This window comes from Pinus tabuliformis, chromosome 8 (genome assembly GCF_031772625.1).
Source record: "Pinus tabuliformis cultivar Carrire ecotype Pingquan chromosome 8, CPIR1, whole genome shotgun sequence".
NCBI lineage: Eukaryota > Viridiplantae > Streptophyta > Pinopsida > Pinales > Pinaceae > Pinus > Pinus tabuliformis.
Window position 1 is genome coordinate 801,722,816 of NC_142294.1, and position 23,253 is coordinate 801,746,068.

The 23,253-nt window shown below is 35.8% G+C and overlaps 1 pseudogene; it reads left to right on the plus strand.

Annotated features, from left to right (window-relative positions):
* LOC149238006 (endochitinase 4-like) lies at positions 1 to 22,901 on the plus strand (annotated as a pseudogene).
* The last annotated feature ends 352 nt before the right edge of the window (positions 22,902 to 23,253 follow it).

Here is a 23,253-nt window from a genome sequence, read left to right on the forward strand (position 1 = left end):
ATGGTCCATTGGAAGGGCGAGGCAAAGTGGGCAGACAATTCTCACACAAAAAACTACAAGGTGCCTCATGTAATAATAGCCTAGGAAATTTGGTTAGGTTAGAATCACTCCATGCTTATTGATGTGTCTCCCTTAGTTATGTAATGTGTAATTCAATGTTTGATCGTATTAAATTCTTTCTTACAAAGCTCACATATCTAGGATGCCCTCAATGATTAGACACCACAATATAAAAGGACTTGCCTTGGGAATTGTCTGACGATATGGTTCAAAGAAAATGCTCTATTGAAGGATTCAACAACCCAAGGGTTCAACTTGCCTTGGAGAAAGACATCTCTTAGCTTCATATATACAAAAATTTTCTTCTTATTATAAATTGAAAGAATGGAATAATTATCATTGTAAAAGTATACATGTATGCCTCTCTTTCAAGACATAAAGAGTGGCCACTCCTTTACTCGCATCTCTTTTGACCATGTATATAAGGATAAGAACAAAGGGGAAAATCAACTATCTAAAACTAGTTACTAGTTTGGAAATGGATAGGGGAAAATCAACTCTCTAAAACTAGTTACTAGTTTGGAAATGGATAGAACCTAGAAAATCATTGAAAATATCCAAATAAGCACATCAGAATATCTTCACCAAATAAGACTTCAACTTTGACAAAATAGATCATGTTCTCATAGTTTAGCTTTTATATGCTATTTTGAAGTCCTTGTTCCTTAAGCTTCTATAGAACATTGTCTCTTATGCTTATAACCTATACAACACATGAGGTATTATTATATCAAATTTCTATTTTGACTCAATTCATTCAAGTTTCATAGTTTAACGTTTGCGAGGGATGCCAAAGTGGCCCCTGTACCACCTCACGGGGCATATCTCCTAGTACTGAAGGTGGAAACGCAGGGACCATAATTTCCCAGAGTTTCTTTGACGGTCTTGCGAGCGGAGCTGCGAGTTCCTGCGAGGGGAAAAGGATTCCACACTTACGACGCTTTCATAGTTGCTGCCATACGTATCTGGATTTGGCACCACCGGATCCAACGACGACAAGAAGAGAGAGCTCGTTGCCTTCTTCGCTAATGTGATGCACAAAAAATTGTTTCTTCCATCATGTCAAGGTTGTGCAACATCAACAACTATATAGATCCTTCGTCAAACTACTGTGACCTAAGTTACAGCTTGTGGCCATGTGCAAGCGGGGAGAGATATCATAGGCACGACCCTCTGCAGTTAAGTGTTGGGGATTTTTCTGGTAAAATCCCAAAAACAAACAATCTGAACACACACAGAGACAATGCTCTGTTTTTCTCTTTCCACAGGATCTTTTTGCACAGGGAAGCTTTTAAAAAAAAACTGAGAACAGAGTATTACATACCCAGAAAATGATTGGTATTCATTTAAAATAAAATGCCTGAAACAACATTCATCCTCTTTTACTCAGAGGGATTTACCAAAAATACATTCAACCAACAAAATATTTACTCTGTCTCATCCTGAGAATTTTTACACTGCTGGTGTGTAAAAGTCTCTTTTTCTTTTACTGCTGTAAAAACGTTTTTTACATTCACTGCTGTGAAAAACATTTTACACATACTGCTGTAAAATAATTTTACATATGCAGTAAAATTTTACATTACATTTACAAAAAAAAACTTTACTCACACCATATGATTCTTCATTCGCTTGCTTCCCCTTTGTTTGGACAACACCCAAAATAAATTTCAACCTTTGTTCTTTTGTTTCACACTGTTGTGCATTTTTACAACATACGTTAAAAAAAATACGGAAGCTCTCCCTGCTTTTTTCATATGCACTGTTGTGCATTCATATCTTTTCTTACCACAGGAAACCAACACTTCTTTCACTGCCACGAGCTTCACCACCAGTCAACAAAAACATACCATTACATTTGTGCTCCCTTGTTCTTTTCTTTTATGCACTGCTGTGCAAAATTAATTCTACGTTTTTCGCTGCTCCTTCATTCTTTTTCAATGGTCAATACATAATAAAAATTCAATGCTTCTCCCCCTGTTCTTTCCTGCTGCCACAAGCTCATATCACAATGGTCAAAACTCCAAAACGTTAACCCCATTTTTTTAATATGTATACCATACAAAAAAAATATCACATAACGTGTATGTCAAAACAAAATAATACATGCCGTAAAACTTAAGAGTTTTACCAACCCTCTTTAAATGCCATTTAATTCTCAGCATGGCATTTAATTAATTTAGTCGGCAGTCAACCAGAATTCTTTTTACTCCTCGTAAAGCTTTTAATTGTTGGCTCAAATGCAACTTTGGTTGATGGATGGCGGAGGACGAAGAAGCAAATCGGACGACGGTGGAGGATTTCGGAAGGCCTCTTTATGCTGAACTTTACGTCCCGAAATGTCAGACTTTCTGACGTATGTAGAGGACCACGCGTCAACAGGAGATTGTATCGGAGTCGATTATACGGAAACTGCTTGCTGGTCGAAGGCGGTCAGATATGCTGGAGGTTTTTGCTGAGCGGTTTTGTGCTGCCGTCGTTGTCCACGTCCGCCTGCAGTTGGAATTAATATTCCAACACTCCCCTTTAATTTCAACTGCTGGGCATTCAATCATACCCAAACACTTCCTCACATAGAGAGATTCACCAACACTGTTGTTACAAGAACATCTTCCTCATATAGAGGGATTCACCAACTGCTGTTACAATAACATCTTCCTCACATAGAGGGATTCACCAATACTGCTTCACATGCAGTTCCACAAACAATCAAAATAGTCTTCCTCTTAACAGAGGGATTCACCTGAGACTGTGCTGAAGAGCACCTTCCTCATGACAGAGGGATTCACCAGTGTATGCTAAAAAGCATCTTCCTCTTGACAGAGGGATTTACCACACTATGCTGAAAAGCATCTTCCTCTTGACAGAGGGATTCACCATGACACTGTGCTGAAAAGCACCTTCCTCTTTAAAAGAGGGTTTCACCAAATGACTGTGCTGAAAAGCACCTTCCTCTTTAATAGAGGGATTCACCAAGAACTTCACTTCCTCTCACAGAGGGATTACAACCAGACACTGCTTTAGATGCAGTTCCAAAACAACCGAAAATATTACTCTGTTTTCTTCCTGAGATTTTACACTGCTGTGTGTAGAAATCTCATTTACATTTACTACTGTAAAAACATAGTATTACATATACTTCTGTAATAAAAAAAATTACTTACATTTACTACTGTAAATGTAATTCCTTACACACAAAAAAAATCTCCTCCACTGTCCCGTTGCTGCACCTCTCTTGCTCTTCATGATTGCCCTTTTCACTGCTGTGTAAAAACACATTTCTTCATTCTCTTTTAGCTCTGGTTTCATTTTCTTCGCACTGCTGCACTTCTCCTTCTTGCCATCACGCTGCTGCCTTTTTCTTATGCACTACTATCCATACCCATAACCATAGAGTCTGTCTCCCTTGGTTTTTTATTCGCTGCTGCGTTGCCTCTGCAATTTGCACTGCTGTGCGTATTTCATTTCATTTTTCTGCAGCCACACACATTCTCATTCATCCCATGTGCATTAAAAATATACGTTGCCCCAGTTTTTTCTTTATGCACTTCTGTGCATATTGCATTGCATATGTGATAAAAAAAATTACATTTTTCAACACTGCTGCATATTACATTTCAGAGGGATTAACAAAAAAAAATTCATTTGCGCTCTGCTGCGCTGCAATACATCCTCCACGCAATCTCCATGACCTGCAGACTTTTTTTTCTCTGCTTTTATGGCAGATTTAATTCCATATCTCTCCCCTATAACAAGATCTTCATCAAAGAATGACTGTTAAAACAGTTCAGCAATAATGATCAATAATTACAGGCTCCCCCTTAACTGTATGCATTGTTTTCTTTCAGCAAAGTTTTCTTAAAAGAAACTTAGATCAGCTAGAGAGCTCAAGGGACTTTCAGGCTGTATTTCCTTCTTTCTCCATACTTGTGTAACTTTCTTCTTTTGCATGGGTCTAGCTTGTGTAAGAGCCCATGTTAAGTTACAATCACGTGCCATATGCCCAATGTTATGACACTTGAAACATTCTACATTATTCATGAATAAGAATTCATGATTTTTTTTTGTAAAATTATTTCTTGGAGATTGTCGGAGACTACAACATCTATCTCTATGAAATGCTCTACAGTCTTTTGCCATATGACCAAAGTTTGAGCAAGAGTAACAATAACCATAAAATGAACTTTGGTACCTGGGATATGGAGGTTTCCTTGATGTACTTCTGAAGCCTTGCTGCCTTGAGATCCTTTGATGATAACCATTGCCTCTTACCTCTTTGACATCAGCTACATTTCTTCTTGGAGCTGGTTTTCTGCTTGAAGTAGGATTTCTTCTATTACAGCCTTCATTTTTCTCCTTGCCTTTGCTGAAACTAGGAGCATCACAATTTCTTTCTGCCTTCTTCACATCTCCTTTGCTTAAAGCATATTCATTCTTTTTGAAGGTTCACCTACATACCCAAGTCCTGATTTATCAGATGGAGATCTGTGATAGCTGAGCATGTCATCCAAGACTTGAGAGCTCTTCATGATTTTGTTCATCCCTTCAACCTTTTTCTTGAGGAGGACAATCTCTTCTTCCAATCTTTCACACTCATTGTTCTTCTTTGTAAGTTGTTCCTCAGTTTCTTCCTTGCTACGAGTAGCTTCAGCTATTGCTATTTTAAGGGAGATGATATCTGTCTTCATTTTGGAGATTTCTGCTTGACTGCTCTCCATTTTCTTTTCAGCTTCTTGTGCCTGCTTCCTAGCTTCTTGTAGTTCAGACTTAAGGGAGGAGACCTCTACATTGTACTGTCCAATCTCTTCTACAAGCTTGTTCACTCTCTTGTGCCTTTGTTAAAGTTGACTTGTCAAGACATCTTCCTGCTTCTTTGCTTTATTCAGCTGATTTGTCATGGATATGACTTCTTCATGATGTTTCCTCTTGCATTGATCAAGCTCCTTCTTAAGCTTGACGAGCTCTTCATCCCTTTCTTTTACTTGAAGTTTGATGAGGTCAACCTTCTCACATTCAGCTTCTATGATGGGTTCAGAATTTTCTTCTTGACTGATTGTCATGGTCAGTGCTCCCTTTGCATGAAGGTCATGAAGTCTGTCCCATATATCCTTTGCTGATGAATATTTTCCTAGATTCTTCTTTACAGAATCAGGCAGTCCATCCAAGATTATTTTTGCTGCTTGTGCATTACACTCCTTGGATTCTCTATCCATATTGCTATCATCTATCACTGATTCCCAGATTTCAATCCCTTCAGACTTTAAGAAAGCCCTCATTTTTATTTCCCATACATCAAAGTTCCCATCGAACCTTGGAACCTCAAATAGAATGCTTTCAAATATATTGTTTTCTACTTTAGTAGAAGAGGGAGACACAACCTTAGGAGGATTGGAGGCTTTTTTCTTTGACCTTGCCATTCTTAACTATACTCCAAAATACTTGACTGTGTTTTTAAAATGACTCACTGTTTCTTCAACAGCAACACAGAAAAAAACTTTGAGGAATACCTGGGCTCTTTTTCCTGAGACTTCACTCTACTGGAGAAGCTTTCTCTGCTGCAACAAGAGTCTTTCCTTCAGCTTCTTGAACACCTTCAAAGAGCCTAAACCTGCTCTGATACCACTGTTGGGGATTTTTCTGGTAAAATCCCAAAAACAAACAATCTGAACACACACAGAGACAATGCTTTGTTTTTCTCTTTCCACAGGATCTTTTTGCACAGGGAAGCTTTTAAAAAAAAAACTGAGAACAGAGTATTACATACCCAGAAAATGATTGGTATTCATTTAAAATAAAATGCTTGAAACAACATTCATCCTCTTTTACTCAAAGGGATTTACCAAAAATACATTCAACCAACAAAATATTTACTCTTTCTCATCCTGATAATTTTTACACTGCTGGTGTGTAAAAATCTCTTTTTCTTTTACTGCTGTAAAAACCCTTTTTACATTCACTGCTGTGAAAAACATTTTACACATACTGCTGTAAAATAATTTTACATATGCAGTAAAATTTTACATTACATTTACCAAAAAAAACTTTACTCACACCATATGATTCTTCATTCGCTTGCTTCCCCTTTGTTTGGACAACACCCAAAATACATTTCAACCTCTGTTCTTTTGTTTCGCACTGCTGTGCGTTTTTACAACATACATTAAAAAAAATTACGGAAGCTCTCCCCATTTTTTTCATATGCACTGCTGTGCATTCATATCTTTTCTTACCACAGGAAACCAACACTTCTTTCGTTGTCACGAGCTTCACCACCAGTCAACAACAACATACCATTACATTTGCGCTCCCTTGTTCTTTTCTTTTATGCACTGTTGTGCAAAATTAATTCTACGTTTTTCATTGCTCCTTCATTCTTTTTCAATGGTCAATACATAATAAAAATTCAATGCTTCTCCCCCTGTTCTTTCCTACTGCCGCAAGCTCATATCACAATGGTCAACACTCCAAAACGTTAACCCCCTTTTTTAATATGTATACCATACATAAAAAAATATCACATAACGTGTATGTCAAAACAAAATAATACATGCCGTAAAACTTAAGAGTTTTACCAACCCTCTGCAAATGCCATTTAATTCTCAGCATGGCATTTAATTAATTTATTCGGTGGTCAACCAGAATTCTTTTTACTCCATGCAAAGCTTTTAATTGCTAGCTCAAATGCAACTTTGTTTGATGGACGACGGAGGACGAAGAAGCAAATCAGACGGCGGTGGAGGATTTCGGAAGGCCTCTTTATGCTGAACTTTACGTCCCGAAATGTCAGACTTGCTGACGTATGTAGAGGACCACGCGTCAACAGGAGATTGTATCGGAGTCGATTATACAGAAACTGCTTGCTGGTCGAAGGCGGTCAGATATGATGGTGGTTTTTGCTGAGCGGTTTTGTGCTGCCGTCGTTGTCCATGTCCGCCTGCAGTTGGAATTAATATTCCGACATTAAGCTGGTAAGTAACTCCTCATGCAAGTAACACCGTCTCCTCCTCTCATTTGTAATGGTGAAAGAGGCTCAGACCGATTGTTGAATTGTTAATGAATGCAGGAATTACAATTATGGTGTAGTCAGGAAAAACATTGGGTTCGACGAGCTGAAAAACCCAAAGGTTGTGGGGCAAGACTCCACCATCTCATTCAAGACGGCTGTGTGGTTTTGGATGCATAACAACAACTGCCATTCCTCCATAACCTCCTGTCAGGGCTTCGATGCGACAATCAAAGCCATTAACAACATGGAATGCAATGGTGGAAACACTGCTGCAGTGAATAGCAGGGTTGGATGTCCATTGTCCATTGCGCCTACTCTGAATAACCCCCTGTTAGCCTGATTATTACCAATGTTATCATAAAAATTGAGTTCCTCGGGAATTTTGGACCAAAACCAAGCTTCTGATAGGCTCAAATTTTCGGCCAGACCAGCACTAACCCGTCGAAGTATCCCGGATCCCACTGCAATACAGTATGTGGCCAATTGGGTATCGATACCGAAGCCTGTGTCTCTTGCTAAATCATTTTTCTCTTCATGGCTGCCAAATATATCAATAAGATGCCCATGGCTATCCAATAAATAGAAATTGCAGTGCATCTCTAGTGTCGTGTATATAGATTCGTTCACACTATCATCTTCAAGATTTAGTTGCACTGAAGGGTTACAAACATTTCACTTATTTTCTTAAATTTGCATATTATACGATCATTTTCCTTTGAATTTTCAAAAACTTGGATGAAAATCCGTGTTTCTCCATTTTGTGGAACACGTCAGCAAAATTAGTTGTATTATTTGGATTAGTAATTCTTTCTCTCTGCGTTGGTCAATCTGTTAATGATAAATTTGCCAAACAGATAACCTTTTCAAGTACACTTCAAAACCATCGAATTTTACAAATTAGTTTGTGAGAATGCAATGATGCAAACAGATAAGAATTCATCATAATCCGATATTGTATCCGGATGCAAGCAGCAACACACCTAAGGGAAGTCCTAATCTTGGATAACAAGGAGTTCTGCAAGATTAAGCATATGCCTAATTTATAGTAATGAAATTGAAAGCACCAATCATAAGAAATAGAAAACCCCAATCATGGATAGTAGGGGTGGATGGAAGTGTTAATAATGGGTTAACCTGCAACGAAAAAACTCATTTAAAATATCTATTGAAGGTTAGGGTGACTACTTTCCTTGTTGAGTGTTTGCGTTGTCATGAGAAAAACATTTAAATCACTTGAGTGTGTACATCTATTTAGAGGGAAGTAAAAGGATTGACCTACGTGCAAAGGCTTTCTACCTGCAGAAGATCAAAGTAAAGCTGAAGGTGAGGAACAAGAAAACCTACGCAAAATTTAGAGTTTGGAGAAAAAAAAGAAAAAAATGGTTGTACAATATAGCATTGAGGACAACCAAACAACCTTTTGAATTAATTTCAAGTGTTGTAATCCTAACTACAACTTAGACCGGTAGAGACAAGTAGTCATAATTAAGGGTCTTCATGTAGTTTGAATGTAGTTTGCATATATTGAATGCAAAATCTAAATTTAAGAAATAATGAGCCATAAATATAAGAATTAAAATTAGTGTGACTATTATTAACTTTCTAAGATTATTCTAGATGATCTCTCCACAACATTTTGTGTCTATTTATTATTTTATTCTCAAGTAATTCAATGAACTCCAATTCTCGAATTACAACTCTATTGTGTAATAATATTGTATGAATTATTTATTATCTTAACTATTGTAGCAACTTTTGGTTTCCTCTTCTATCTGTTGGGATTTGGTGCTACAGATCCAAAATCAAAATAGGCACTGGCAACTCCAATGAAAGTGTTCTAAGTGTAAAAGCTCTTGCCATAACAAAAGCTACAATCTCCACTCATAAGGTCATGTTGAAGAAATTATGGGGATTTGTGGTCACAATGCTTTCACCTCAACCACTTCAATATCTTCCAAGTGAGTTGTAATAAGGGTTGCTCTTGTAGCTATTTCCATAGTAATCAATGTCAATACTACAATAGCCTTACCTGTTGCAACACAAATCACTGCAACAATCACAATTTCAAGCATTAACAGTTATGCCCACCAGTAGCAACACTAACCCCAACACCATTACCGATGTACCATTACCAATCCCCAATGCTGATAATTCCTCTAACACTCCCACACTTACTCAAGGGAAATTTTAACGATGGAAAAATTTCTTGAAGTTTAAAAACATTGGCAAATCTCACTAATCCCTGATATGCAAACTATAAAATGTTTATTGATATATTTGTAAAATTATTCAAATTTATAATGATTTTATATATAGTCTCTATATAATGTTGGCGATTTTTCAGGTAAAATAATTTTATATTCTAAAATTTGGGCGAAACATCTTTTATAAAATTGGAATTGACAAATGTTTTTTGTGGAAAAATCATGGAAAATTAGCCCACTCGATGAATATTAGCCCCTAAAATTTTCCTTGCATTTACTCTCAATATTTAATTTCTTGATATGGGTAACTTAATGGGATGTTTTTTTTATTTATATTGAATCCTCATTCCTTATTCACATCAAACACAAGCAACTCAATCCATCCACATCCTAAACATTAATTTTAAGGATTAGTGAGATACACATTAATATGGTAGAAGACCCACTTCCAAGGTAGGAATTTCAAATTTGAAACACCCATCAAATTTGATAATTTCTACAACTCAAGTGCTTGTTTCGATCACTTTCACAAAGAATATTAATGGGAAGGGAAATGTTTTGACTATATTTGAGGAGAAAATCACCCTGTCAAAATTTTGGTTGTATTTGGTTATATTTGGTTGTATTTCAATAAAAAATGTTGATGGGAAAGGAAAATCACTTGTGACCTATCAAATTCCATCCATGCTCAATTCACTCTGGAGTGTCAACCACCCATTTTCAATTTATACAATAACAACTTATTTATTCATAGATTTTGGATGTTATCATTACACTTGCAATCAAGTCAAATTAATGGAACACAACTTGAGATTTCCTCATATTACTGTCACATTTCTTATTACACTGAAGGTGTTTTTCAGGGGAAGTTGCTATGAGGACTTTCGTCACCTATCCAGAGCCTATAAAAATATTTTAAATGTCTACAATATGTTGTCATTCATTTTTCAACAGTGAACCATCACATGCAGAAAAAACCCATTCATCATGGGGATGACTAATGGTCGATGTGATTGCTCCATCTGACAACCCATCTTCACATTCTCTTGTAATGGCCACCCTTCACTTTACGTATATCACAGTCTCATCGATCTACTCTTTGCTCATACCCTTAATTCCTTTCTACAACAAGATTTTTGTGGTTTTATTTATGTTCACTCATACACTTCAATGGTTTTTAGCACAAGATTCCCTAGTGTTTTTAGCAAATATTTTTAGTTTTTTCCCATATTTTCTCATACTTTTAATTTTTTTTATCAAAAGACTTTCAAGCATTTTCAGCACAATATTCCACATTATTTTCTCTTTATTTTCTCATACCCTTCATTTGATTTTAGAAAGTCTAAACAACTTCTAATACTTGTGATTTAATTGTAAACTAGTTTATGCTTATTTTGGAGTAATTTGAGAAATTGTAGTGGGATTAGTGGATATGATTCCCAATATTCCATATAAAATCAGTTGAGAGAACTTTCTCACAATCTCTTACAATTTAAATGATAAACTCAAATTTCTTTGAAGAAGCTACGAGTCTATGGTGAGTATCTCGTTGTTCTACAAGGATGAAAAGATCTCTAGGACTAACAAGTAATTTATATGTTTGATTTAGGCTATTCCTCAAGGGAAGCTATCTAAATGGTAGGCCACCAAGGCTTATGGGATGACTCTATATGACCCTCAACAGGGTGCTTGGAATTGACTTCCTTTAATTCCCAAATTTTTCAGCGGGATTCCCCTCTTTTGTCTTTGGGTATATAAGAAGCAGAATCCCTCTTGTTGGGAAGAAATGAATTTTTTATCTATCTATGACTTCATGATGGGTAAATGGCACCATAAAGAAGACATGGGGATGGTTGTATCCTTCTTTGAATGTTATGTTTATCATAGTGGGCTTCTCTATATCTTTGAAGGACACGACAAGGATAAAAATGATCTTCGAGTTGTAGAAGAATATGATGTTAAACCAAAAAAGAAGGAGGCTCTACTTCCTATGAACCAAGAGTGATATTGATTCCATGTACTCTTTTTATATTGAGAACTCATTATGCTAAGTGGGTGTTCAACAAAGTTGAAGGGTCAAATCCAGAATCATGGGGAATTATTTGATCATAATACAGGTGTTTGTAGTAGAGTGGACAATATGTGGAATATTGAGTGTTGTCTAAGGTTGTGCTTAGTTGCCTTAGACAAGTACTATTGACACCTTCAAACTCTACGCCTATTGAATCCAGTCAATTTTATTTTATATGGCTAAACATATGGACATTATCTAAATCTAAAGGTGGGCATGGATACTTGAAATTAGACTAGACTGGAAACCATGATTAGAGTGAACAAATCAAATTGGGCAATATTAAAAACCCACAGTTACCATCATACTATAATTTGAATTAAATGGTACTAACCAATTATTTCATGAAACTCTGTCTCATATAACATATGATAAAACTCATGAAATTTATTTGACATCATATGTAATAGCATTGTGAATCATATAGGAAACTTGGGATTCTCTTCAACTCGATAGTAAACAATTTTGTAATTTTGAACTACAAAATCAAGCAAATCTTTCCTTTTCTAAATGTGAAAACTAACCTTTCCTTTACATCCATTACATTACATGTTTCCCTACATACAAAAAAAATCTAAACACTTTAAAATAAATCATAAAAACATAAAGAATAAGTTATTTGAATAAAAATTAAATAAAACCAAAATTATAAATTCAATACCATCACAACAATACCAGGTCACAACCCGGATGCGGGTGATAGGACGAGTGGCAGTGAGGAGCCACATGCCAGACATGTGCTGCCTAGAGTATAATCGTAGAATTCAATGCCTCTCGCCGCCGAGGAGTTAAAGGCTAAGGTGAGATCGCAGGGTATTCATTGCAGCGTCAGGTGAAATGGGGAGACTGCAGAGTGCAGTTATGGAGAACAGGTATCGAGGGAATGTTGAGAAGTTTAAGGAGGATGAGGGAATGGAGCAGGCTTATGCTCATAGCTGGGATCACGCAGTTCAGGTTTCTGTTGGCAATTTTATCATCCAGGCTACAACTCTTGCTGTTAAGGCCGGCATTCAAGAAGCTGAGGGAAGTCTCAAGCTCGGAAATTCTGTTGATTGTTGTCTCTGTTATGTTGAGTATCGTCCCAGAACTGTTGGGAGCGGATTCAATTCTGTTGGGGGGCATCTCAAGCCGGGAAGGCCTTCAATTGCAGCTCTGCTTCAAGCCACTGGCATCCCTGCAAAGATGGTTAGACCCCGGCAAAGGCTGCTCAGTCGACGAGGTTCTGCTCGAGGAGGTTCTTCTCGCCATTCAGCCGTAGAGCCCCATCACCACTGTTGTTGTTGTTACTGCCACAGAAGGGTAGGGGCCAATCCTATCCAGGTGAGCCAATTCATGGATGCGAGCAATCCCAACCCTGGACCGAACCCTCTTCCAGCGTTCGGCTCCGCCATCTTCACTCTCGGCAGCTCGAGGGACAACTCCCGCATCAATGCACACATCTCGGTTTTATTCATTGAGGAAACTCAGGAAGGTGAAGGTGGTTCGGGCAGTAAGGAGGAGCTCCCAGGTGAAAGCCTGGAAAACGACGAGGAAAAACAAGCGGGGGTACCTGAGCAAACTCCTAACCGCCCTCAGGAGCAGGAGGCGTCGACCTCCAAGAAGAACATGGCTGAAGATTGGGACGCCATCCCAGAACATTACGGGTGGTGCAGAATTCTCGAGGAGAAGCCGGAGGAATAGCCTCCATTGGCACACTCTGTCATCCTCCATAATTGTTCAGGTCTGGTATAGGTTATACGTCTTTGTCTATGTCTCTCTGGTTTATGTATATGTCTATGTCTGCTTTGGTTATGTTTGTAGGACCCGTAAGGGATGTTGTTATAAGTCTTTTGATGCCCCTGCGAGGGATGAATTTTTTGCTCCGGGGCCCCTGTGTGGGATGATTTTGTATGGTCTAGATACATTGTTGTGTTATGTTGCGATGTGGAAACAGTTCTGTGTGGACATGCTGCCCCTGCGAAGGCTGGTATTGAGCTGAGAAATGCTAACCCAAAGAGCCACAGTCGGCCTTGGGCAACCTGACTCTATGATTGTAATGTTTTCATGTATATAATAGAATAGAATAGATTTACCGAGAAAAAAAAAACAATACCAGGTCACAAATGAACTTTTCATTAGGGGCACCCAATTTTGAAAAATAAAAGTAAAAGAAAAAGGAGAACATTACCCGTTTAAACTTTTTCATGTCAAATGAATTCCATTACATTAAATCATTTTATTGCACAATAGGGTTTTGTCTAGCCATGTCATGCCCTTGGATATGAAATCAAGAAGGTAAAAGATCAAAATGTGATTCACCATTAGAAAAGAAGAAATCTAAAGGAACAAATACAAGAATGAAACCTGGAAAGAAATGAAAGAAATCTAAACGAACCAATATAAGAAAGAAACCTGAAAACAAATAAAATAGCGCTGGAAGTCGATAAAACGGCGATGAAAGAAAAGGAATCAACCCGAGATCAGTTCGAACAAAATACAAAATTAAGATGGAACGATCGAAGCCAATGACAACTACCTTTTATAGATGGAGCTTCCTTCTTTCGCTTTTTTGAATACACAGAACATGGCTTTATTGTGATTTTATAAATGGAGTTTTTTGCTTTGTGAATTGACTAAACGCAGATTTACCTTTTATTGGGATAATGGCGCTAAACAGCTGTTGATAGTAATGGACACTTGTCTTCAAATACTAATCCTTGTATCATTTGTATGATGAAAACAAGTAGTATTATTAGCTTCACATTATCATTATGGAAATAAAGATTATTATCATGGAAATACAAGCTACATATTAGTTAATACTTGTCATTTAATTTTAATATAATTAAATTAAGGTAAAAATATTAAATTTAAGTTATTATTAAGGTTTAGAATTGGGTTAATTTAGATTCCAGTGATTGGTAAATTGAGGTATTAAGTTATTTGTAATTTATTATTTACCGTGTTTGACTAAAGTAATAGTGGTCAACTGATTACCAAATGTCTAATACAACAAACATTTTTTGCGATACAGTCGTAAGCTTTAAAATCAAATCAAAAATGTTTTGTAAAATGTGATCATGCAATTTACAAAAATAATGTACAACATTATTTTCTAATGAAAGTTTATTAGCAATAAGGTTATAGACTTTAAAATCATATTAATAATGTTTTCTAAAATGTGATCATGCAATTTTGTTTTGTACTATGTTATATGACTTTTTCTCATTTTGGAAAAAGTTGTGTTTCCATTTTATCTTATTTAATAACATAAAATTTAATTTTATAAAATTTAAACAGAATAAATAATAAATTAATTTATATAATTCAAAAAATTAATAAATAAATAATTATAAATAATATAAATTTTTTTTGTCAAAAAAATTTAAATCAATTAAATAATCTAAGATAATTTTGTTAATAAAATAAAATCAATTAAAATAATCATCATCAAGATAATATTGTACTTAGTTGAAGAGAATGTTAAAAATATAATGAAAGTTCTTTGGTCCTTAATGATGAATGGAATTACCATTCAAAACATTGGGTAGATCACAAATATTACACAGTTCTCTTACGGAAGTCTCCAACAAAAATATGAATAATTGTGAAAGTGTCCAACCACTTATTAATATAATGAAAATTTATTAGAAAATTGAAAATATATGGAAGATTATTTTTAATATGACGATAGATGCTATTTTACTTTTATAAGAAATAGTATAACAATAAAAATTGTAATAGTATACTAAATTTTAATATATATATATATATATATATATATATATATATATATTAAATTAATTTATAATTTTTTTAAAAATAATAATTTTATAATGGAATGATATAAAATATTTTTATTAATGAAATTAAATCAATTAAAATAGTGTTAATTCAACTTAATATTATATTTAATTAAAATTAAATTAAATAATTTAAAATAATTATAAAAAATTAAATTTAAAATGAGTAATTATAATGTTAGTGAATGTTTTTATTAAATATTAAAAAGTAAAAAAAAAATATGTATTTTTAAATTGATATTTATTTTGTTATTAGATAGTAAAATCTATATTTTTATTTTATTAAACGACATCAAAATAAAATAATAAATAATAAATATCCAATCATAAGTGATTGGTAAGCACATTTAAAAAAAAATAATAATATGAATCAAATAATAACATACCTATATATAAACAAATGTTATGATAAAATAGAAAAATTAATAATTAATAATATCACATCATAATAGGATAATATTGATCCATACCTAGTGGTGTATTTGATTTATCTACATTGTTATACTTTGGCTTCTCTCGCTAAATGCACAACTTGGTCGGGAATACATTTGGAGAATGGCATTATTTTTTCATGAAAATCTAATTGAGCTAGTTTTTGTGCTATTGTATTTTAATGAAATGAAATCAACAAGAGTTTGTGCAATTATCAAGGAGAGAAAAGTTGATATGTTTTGACTAGCATTAAATCTCAAATATTACCGTCATATCACCAATTACAAGGCATGTTCCAATAGGTTCTTTAAAATTACAACTAATAGCATTATAGGTAAATGCTAATAATTTTTTTTAATAAATAAAAAATTAATCTCTAAAGTTTCAGTTTGTAAAATTAGAATTATTTACTCTATTTGACCAAAGTAATAGGTGGCCCCTCTATTACCAAATGTTGCATAATAAATGGATAAATTCATTTTTTTTAACCAAGCAAAGTTCCACCTTTGTGTATTTATCTTTTGTAATATAGTTTGTTTTGAGATAAACCAAAACCTTGTAATATGGTTTGTTAGATAAATCAAAATCTTGTAATATAGTTTGTTTTGAAATAAATCAAAATCTTGTAATATGGTTTGTTTTGAAATAAGTCAAAACCTTATAATATGATTTCTTTTAAAATAAGTCAATATCTTTAATTGAAATTCTCGTAAATAAATTTATGATTTTAAATTTAAATTTAGAAAATAATTATCAATGGTAAATATGTCTTTTATTTTATTATTATTATTATGAAATGTGACTATGTACTTTTTGGTGAGATCATTATTTTTAATCACTTGAAATACAATTTTGATGACACTCATTCTATACATTTTAACCACTCAAATTTACCATTTTAACAAAGTTTAGACAAAACTTATCTTTTGATATTTTTAATCTAAATCCAATAATACAATTTTTTTAGTAATTTAAAATGTACTTTTAAATAAATAAATAAATTCAATACTTTAAAATATCCTTAAAACATTCAAACTATATAAACTATACCATTCAAGTTTTTAACAAATTTATATTAAATTTTAAATTAATTAAAAAATATATTTCAACGATTCAAAATATAAAAAAAATTAAACTTAAAAATAAAAATAAAAATTCACCTAATTCTCATAAATGGAAGTCTTCACTTTGAGAACTTTCTCAAAAAATTGAAAACTTTTACTTTAATAAAAATTAAAAATAAAAAAATATATCTCACATTAATGAACACACTAAAAGTCTATGCCAAAGGAAGATAAATAATAATAATTTCATTAAATATTCGAATTAGGCAGCTCCTCCAAATTACAAGAGCTTCAAAAGATGTGATTACTTAAAAGGGAGATGTCTATAATGCGACTTTTTGGAGATTCCGGTGACGGAATCCGGCAGAAGAAATTGAGGTTAAATCTTGATTTGTTGCAGTTAAAATGGTTTTTTAACTGCATATTTGGATTCAGCATCCTGAAAAACCCCTGGGATGCTTTCATTGTGCAGAAACTAGCTATCAAACTTGCGATTCCAAAAAATTCCTGCCGGATTTCTACCGGAAAAACCCGCCGGAAAGGCTTTCAAAAAGTTGCGTTATAGACAACTGCACTTAAAAGTCATGTAAAGCTTAGTCTCTGCCAAACACGTGGGAGGGTCGTCTGATCAGAGGGAGAGTGGGTCAACACCGCATATCCTAAACCCTCCTCACATTCGGATATCTGATCTCTATCATAGTTTCTTGGTCTCTCAAACCCTGGAGGCTTAAATCCTGGTACCCTCGACATCAAATTCAGAGAATCAATCCATCACTCCCATAGTAAGCTCACTCATATACTTCGCCTTCCCGCGAAATGCACATCTTGGTCGGGCATACATTCGAAGAATGACATTGTTTTTTATGAAAATCTCACTGAACAAGCTTTATTTTTTATGAAAATCTAAGTGAATGAGTTTGGTGATAATGAAATGAGATTTGGAGAGAAAAGTTAATATGATTTGACTAGCATTAAATTTAAGTGTCACTATTATATCACGAATTACAAGGCATGTTCTAATAAGATCTTTAAAATTACAACTAATAACATTATAGAAAAATGCTAATACTTTTTTTTAATAAATAAAAAAATTAATCTTTAAAGTTTCACTTTGTAAGATTGAGAATTATTTATTTAATTTTACTAAGTAATAGGTAGTCAGCCTATTATCAAATGCATAATACATGTTGGGGCAGGGATAATAAGAATGAAAAATAACTTGAAATTATTTCATTATTCGACATTTAGGAAGGCAAGGAATACTTTGTAGAATGCTTTGTTGTATCATGGTTAATTACGTTGATAAGTATCCCGAAGTTGATAAATAAATCATTTTCCTAAATATGATGGATTAGAATTAAAATGCCATCATATTCTCAGTCTCATTTATATCAATGCATAATTCTCACACATAACTTGTATATATAAATATCTTGTTTAAAACATGTTTAAATTATGAAATTTACTAAATATGATTAAAAATTTATCTTGCCATTTGCTAAATGGCACCTATCGACATTAACAAAAAGTGAAAGGATTAAAGAAACATTATATTCTCATATAAACAAGAGTTGAAAATTAATGTAGAAAGTTTGTTTCACGGTTGTGTGTCCTAGATTAGAGTTAGTTCCTATTTTCTAGGAGATGAATTTTATCTCCTTAAGTTGAATATAAACTTATGTATTTCTGATATAATAATTAATGAGATAGACTGTATTGTGTTAAAAAATGGAAAGACAAAACTTGAATGAAACTTACACATTGAAAACTAGCATCTCATAGGTGAGAAAGCTACACTCGGAGATTGTCCAAGCAATACGCTCTATCTCATTAATGTTTAAATCAGAAATATATAAGTTTACATTCAATTTAGGGAGATAAAAACCATCTCCTAGAAAATACGAACTAACTCTAATCTAGGACACACACAACTATGAAACAAACTTTCTACATTAATTTTCAACTCTCCCCGTTAATAGAGAAAATATTCACTTGCACACCTAACATCTCCCTAAACAATTCAAATTTAGTCTTCCCAAGAGACTTGGTGAATATATCAACAACATCTTCGCAGGTGCTACAATATTCAATAAAAATCTCTTTGGACTGAATCTTTTCTTTAACAAAATGAAATTGAGTATCAATATGTTCTCTTTTTTTATGAAAAACAATATTATTTTCCAGCTTGATTGAACTTTGGCTGTCGCATTTGATCATTGTAGCATCCTTTTGTTCTTATCCTGCATCATGAATGAGTCCCCTCAACCAAATTGCGTCACAAGTGGCTGCACATACAACTTGATACTATGCTTATGTTGATGATAAATATACAATACTCTGCTTTTTACTACAGCAAGAAATGACCCCAAACCCAATATTGGAAGCATACCCTGTTATAGATCTTCTATCTTTCAAATCTCCACCTCAATCTGAATATGAATAGCCTGTCAGTTTAACATCAAAAGAATCAGTATATTTAATGCAAAAATCTATGGTTCCTTGAAGATACCTTAAGACACCTTTTGCTTCCACCTAAAGATTTTCAAGATGTTTCGTAATGAACTAACTCAACACACTGATTGAATATGCTAAGCCAGGTTAGATTGTAGTCAAATAAATCAAACTTCCAACCAGTTGTTTGTACAATGTAGCATCCACCTTTTTAGAACCATCATCGTTATGAAATTTAACATTCTGTTGTATAGTTACTGAAGTAGCTTTACACTAATCCATTTTGAATTTCTTCAATAATTCCCTGACATACTTCCCTTGAGTAAAAAAATTCTGGCCAAAGCCCTATTGACGGGGCTGGACCTGCCAACATTCAGGGGATCACCTTGGTATGAAGTCCCAACTAGACCTCACACTGTTTGGTGTGGGAGTCCCATCTGGTATGATAGCCCGGTCGCCATTGTCTTAAGGATTTGCCTCAACTCTTGCTTGTCAGCATAGGAGAGTGGTATGCTTTGTCTTCGAGAAGTGATGTTCGCGTGCTTGGTGATTTCTAGTGTTACTTGTGTCAATGGTTCTTTCACTTTAGAGCGAGAGGGTGAAAGTGAGTCCCAAGTCTGTTGGGAGGAAGCTCCAACTCTGCTAAGAACACACAACACAACATGACGTGCACAGCTTCCAGAGGAGCAGTCCACATGGATGCGGCAGTCATAACAATTAATGGAAAATAACATGTGCAACACTCAGCGGATGAGTGCACACGAGTTAAACGATTGTTACAGCAAGTTTTATGTGAAAGGTATGTCTGATGTCTGGGGAGATAGCCACCACGGGTGAGATAGCATTAACAACATGTTCAACACATTTTCATTAATAGATTATGCATTATAACAAGTGAAATAAGTTCAAGTGTTCAACACGGGTTAAAGAAACATGCATTACAAGTGTTCAATATTAGTCTTACAACAATTACAATACATGTGTGAAAATGTGTTGGCCTGTTAGCAAGCCTATGAATTAAGCGAAAGTTCCAAGACACATCCTTACACCATACATCACTAACCCCATGTGCGGGGCGTTAGAGCCACTACTTACCCCTCAAAGAAAAGATTATAAACTCTCTTGGCTATGTGGGAGGAGCTCAGGTGAAAAGTCCTTTGCATGTACAAATGAGGAAGTATTTATAGCCAAGGGTGAAACTGACCCTTGTAGCTATTTGACTACCCTCTTGTTTGACTTCCATGACTTTTCGACTTTACATGACTCTTTGTACAACAGGTGGGTCCCTTGGACTTCCACGTTACATTAAATTGATCGACAACATGGCCCACAGTGGAGATGTGGACAATATGACTCATGACACAACTCGACATGACAGTGGTAGTACATTGTGTTGCTGTTGGAGTGCATGTCAAGTTGCAGTGTTGTTGGGTGACGGATGTCTTCATGGTGTGTTACAGCTTCACCTCTGCATGGTTAAGTGTGCGAAGTCTTCGATGGTTGTTGGTTCACTTGATGTTGCTTTGGCACGTTTCTTCTTGCTTCTATGTTGGAAGGCTTGACAAGCTTGCCTGTTCGTGAAAGGTGGATGTTCGTTCATTCATTCGTCTGTGAACACGTCTTGCATGTTTGCTCATCCGTCTATTCACGAACACATCTTTGCATGAACATCTGTTCGCGAGCACATATCTTCGCATGCATTGTTTTTTGTTTGTTGGTGAATCTGTCCTTCTACATGTGCTCCCTTCGTTCATCCCATTCGTCGTCACGCTATGTTTGTTAGTGTACCTATAACTGTAGTCACTCATGACGAGACGACATAAAATCCAAAAACCTCCTAGTCTACCATGACACATGATCATTTCGGATGCAGGTAACTGGGAGAGGCAGCAACGTTGGAATGCGGGATGATGGCTCCAGGCACTGCTGATGAAAACTCTGCAAGAGTCATTGGGTGATGAAGATGGGAAATCCAAGTCGACAGTGACTATCCACGAGGTTTGGCTTGGCTAGAAGGTAAAATTCCGCAAATTTTGGGAGGGACAGTCTAGGCTACAGGAAGGCAAGGTAGAAAGAATCTACGCATTTTCTAGAATGAGTGGGAAGCAAGGGATTGACATCAAAATTTGTGCAATTTTCTGGAGGAACAGGCCAGGCTACATGGAGGATCAACAGGCAAAAATTGCGTAGTTTTTTGGAGGAACTGGCCGGGAGCCTGGTAGCCAAAACTGTGCAATTCCTGGAGGGGAATGACAGGTAGCTGTTGGGTCATTGGCAGCAGAAATTGCACAATTCCTAAGGGGAACAGGCAATCAACTGTCGGGAGGTTGGCAGCAAAAACTGCACAATTCCTGGAGGGAACTGGAAATTTATTGTTGGGAGCTGTTGACAAGGGAAACTGCACTGATGGTGGGAGGTCGGCTTGCTGATCATCTCTACACAATTTCTGAGCTGAGCGGACTGCTGGGCAACAGAAGGCATGCTCATGAAAATTGCACAATTTTCTGGATGAATAGCTAGTCGACTGTCGGGAGGACTGATTAGGAAAACTGCGCAATTTTCTAAGGGATATAGGGATGGGCACTTGGTGTCTGTCCGACCTATTTGTACAATTTCCTCAATCAGCAGAGCAGGCAATGTCAGCAGCCTCTGCTCAAGTTTTGAGGGGAGTTAGTCTCGGAGTGGCTATCTGGTTCGACTCTCCAGGTGGCCAACATGAAAGTTGATTGGATTGATTGCGAGCAACGCAGCTTGAAAAGACTTGCTTGGTGCTTTTGCGTTGTTCTGGGTGGCAGTTGATTGAGTCGATGGCGAGGTGATAGTTCGGCTATGAGAGGGGAGTTTGGTCATCAGAATTTCATCAAAATGACTAAGTGTGTGAGCAAGTGAAAGATGCAAATGTGATATTACAAACACACACCAACATGACTTGATGATGAGATGACTTAAAAAAACCTGACACACATGTTCAACATGACTGGTCGATGGTGCAAGAGACAAGCGCGACATTCGTGATTGATCATTGATTGACCGCAATGACGCTTGTGCGACAATGGATGTGACTCCATGTGTGAGTGCGACAGATGATTTCATAGCAAACATAACATGTACACACGAAGTGAAAACCATCCCATTAAAAAGATTAATTAAGAAAATGATTAAAGTGCCCCATTCCACTAAGAGGGATGCATATCCACTTAATTAATTCTTTTGTCATCAAGTTAGGGATGTGCTACATCAACGAGATAAATCCTCCAATCACCTACTGTGATATGACTTCCACCTCGTGGTCGTGTGCGAGCGGGAAGAGCTACCATGGGCCGGCCCTCTCCCGTTAAGCTGGTACGTAACTCATCATGCAACTAATACCATCCCCTCATCTCATATGTATGGCAACAGAGGCTAACAAACCCACTTTTGGATTTTTCATGAATGCAGGAATTACGATTATGGAGTGGTTGGGCAAAACATAAGCTTCGATGGTTGACCAACCCAGACATGGTGGGGCAGGATGCCACCATCTCCCTCAAGACGACTGTGTGGTTCTGGATGCAGAACTATCATTCTGCCATAATATCCGAACATGGCTTCGGCGCCACAATTAAAGCCATCATCAACATGGAATGCAACAGCAGAAACACTCATGTAGTGAACAACAGAGTTAATTACTACAATACAATATGTAGCCAGTTGGGTGTGAATCCCAGAGCCAATGTCTCCTGTGAAATCTTTTTTCTCTTCATGGCTACCAAATATATCAATAAAATGCCAAAAATGTCCATGGCTATACATAGAGTTGGGTTTATTTATTTATTCTCTGGTGTCAAGTAATTCAATCAATTCCAAATTCTGACCCGTAGTTTTATTATGTGATTTATTTATTGTGTTAACTTCTGTAAATTTTTGGTTTCTCCATCTCTCCATAAGGATCCAGTGGTACCAAATGCAAAATAGGCTTTGCCAACTACAATGAAAGCATTGGTAATCCTCCCAAAGTCATATTAAAGGAACTGTGGAAAGTTATGGTCGCCAGCCTTCCAGTTCAACAGATCCTCCGGCTCAGTTGTAACAGGGGTCGCTCTTACAGCTATCTGCAACAGTCAGTCATAATTTCGACCAGTGCCATGACCAGTCCCCCATTGTCAATAATTTCTCCCGCACGTACCCACAATATTTAGTTTCT